Here is a 2,722-nt window from a genome sequence, read left to right as displayed (position 1 = left end):
AACTTGTAAATTTGTAGTTGTTCTTTCTTATTATTTTCTTTATAATTATTTTTGTTTTGTTTCTCAGGTTATTTTATTAGAAGTTAGTTATCTCGTGATTTATGATATAATAGATGGTATTATTGTATATATATGTATATATATATTTTTTTTTTTGCATTTAATACAAACTATTTGCATTTTTCTTATCGCACATTATTATTGTCTTATTTTTTTCCGATTCAATATTATCAGAGATATTTTATGTTTTATTATTTTCAATTTTTTTTTTGTATTTTATTCAGAGGCACTAAAGCCCATTTTTAATGCCCGTTCTTTTGATCTAATGGATAAATAATGAATATTATTATTATAATCTATTCCTTTGAACATTATATTAATTTGCTCTAACAGGAATAATCATGATCTTAAGTTTAATATATCAAAGTGTGTAAAATGGAAAAAGTTGTGTTAAATAGAGAAATATTCGCTTCCTTTAGTCTGTTAAAACGATATACCATGATTGAGAGTTAATAGGTAACCTTAGGTTAATAGGTGTTTTTTGATAGGTTAGTTGCTAGTTCCTGTTGGACGTTCTTGAAACTCTAGTAAAGTAATGAATAAAAATTATTAATCTAAATTCTGAAAGGTTTCCTTTAAATTGGGCTACTCACAATCCTATACTTAGCATATATCCTATGACATTAGCATGTTAAAACATTTTTACATTTAACAAATCATGAATACCTATTCCCTGTTTTAGGAAATTATAATGTAGCTCGATATAAATAAAATTTTTCAAAGGAAGATAATATAAGCTATCTAAATGGTATACTGGGACAGATCAAGAAGTGACATTCGTTCGAAGAAAAAACTTGATTAATTACTAGAAAATTATTAGTAAATAAAATGTTCGAGACGTCTGAAATTAGGTAATGAGAGTAAGTTAAAATATAAAACTTTAGGGTAGTCAAATATCATCATAAATATTATATAAGATGGTCAGGGTTGCGGTCAAAAGTGAAACAAAAATAGTTTACAACTATTTATTTTCCGACGTTTCGCCCCACTTTGCAGGGCTTCATCAGGGCTAAAAAGATACAATGATAAGAATAAAAATACAAAGATAAGATTTTATGATAAGAATAAATAATAATTATCATTGTATCGTATCTTTGTATTTTTATTCTTATCATTGTATCACTTTGTATCTTTTTAGCCCTGATGAAGCCCTTTAAACCCCAAAGTGGGGTGAAACGTCGGAAAATAAATAGTTGTAAACTATTTTTGTTTCACTTTTGACCGCAACCCTGACCATTTTCTTATATATCAATTTTTACGGTCAACTATATATACATATATATCATCATAAATGATTTATTATTTCTTCCATCTCCTCTTAGATTTCTAAATCGATGAATTGGTTCACTTACATATTATTATATCATTCCATCATTGGTAATGTAATTCCCTTAAATCAACAATATATTTACTTGTTTTTAATTGAATAAATAATTATCATGAGTTGCTGGGAGTTGTATTTCATCTAGAATTAATTAAAAATTTATTGTAGATTTTTTAAAAACTTTTAATTGGGCAAAAAAAATCTCTAATTTGACCCTTTTATATTTAGAATAGGCCATATATCGTTTTAAACAAATGATTTGTGTTAATTTTTTACGCTGCATTTCCCCCAAGCCAAGCAGATAGGAAACCACATAACACTTTGTAGGACCGTTGAGCCAATACTAATTCCGTAGCTGACGGTTCATCGAGTTCACGCTACTGCTACTAGCTGCTCGTGCGTAACACTGCTCGCACAAATAAATACCAGGGAGGCTTTGACCCTTCTGAACAGCTTCCTGAAATAAAATATTCCAAACTATAATAAAGGCTTAGCGAACCCGAAGGTTCGATTCCGATACGACCATTCGCTGTTTACAAGCCCTTCCAAACTCTAATCTACAAGATCAGTGTTGATGCAATTCTTCCTACATTTCGGTTTACCCCTTGGACCCATTGGATTAGTGTTTATTAAGTTTTTAGAGATCCATTCGTTACTAAAACCTAAAATTTTACAAGCCCATTTTAACATTCCAAAACCGAATTGAATTTTATTGGTATCTTCATAAAAAATACTTTTTTTTTTTAATATCTTTATTGAAATTTACGACTGTATATTATAATGTATTCAGTAAATTTGACCTTAGTTAAAATGAAGTGTTACAGGCGTGTAGAGAAACTACCCATTGGAAGCACTCTAATAACATTTTACATTAGCAGATCTCGTGACCATCTTCTTTTTAGGCACCTCGGAGGATTGTCAGGAAGTTTATAATGGAACGAGTGATATCTGTTAGGGCTAGATCGGTTACATAGGGGATATTAACGTCTTTATGTATGATTTTATTTGCAACAAAGTAACGAGCATTGAGGATTCTACGAAGGATTTTAAATTGTAACGATTGGATAAGAGAGGAATTCGAAGGTTTAGTGGAGCCCCAAAGTTCAACTCCATAAGTCCAGATTGGCCTTATTACAGTCATGTAGATCAGTCTTTTGTAATGTGTTGGACGTTTAGACCGTTAGCACTAGTAAGTACTGTAATAGACAAAATCGACCTGCAGTTTCCTGTGTTTTCAGTCTTGTGTAAGGATTCCAGGTTAATCGTTTGTCCAGATGTAGTCTAAGTTAGCGGATCTGTTCAACAGGGGTAAGAGTAGCATTATTAAATGAAACTGTA

This window comes from Halyomorpha halys, unplaced genomic scaffold (genome assembly GCF_000696795.3).
Source record: "Halyomorpha halys isolate HHAL.00 unplaced genomic scaffold, Hhal_1.1 Scaffold566.1, whole genome shotgun sequence".
NCBI classification, from domain to species: Eukaryota; Metazoa; Arthropoda; class Insecta; order Hemiptera; family Pentatomidae; genus Halyomorpha; species Halyomorpha halys.
Note: the sequence above shows the minus strand (reverse complement) of the source record.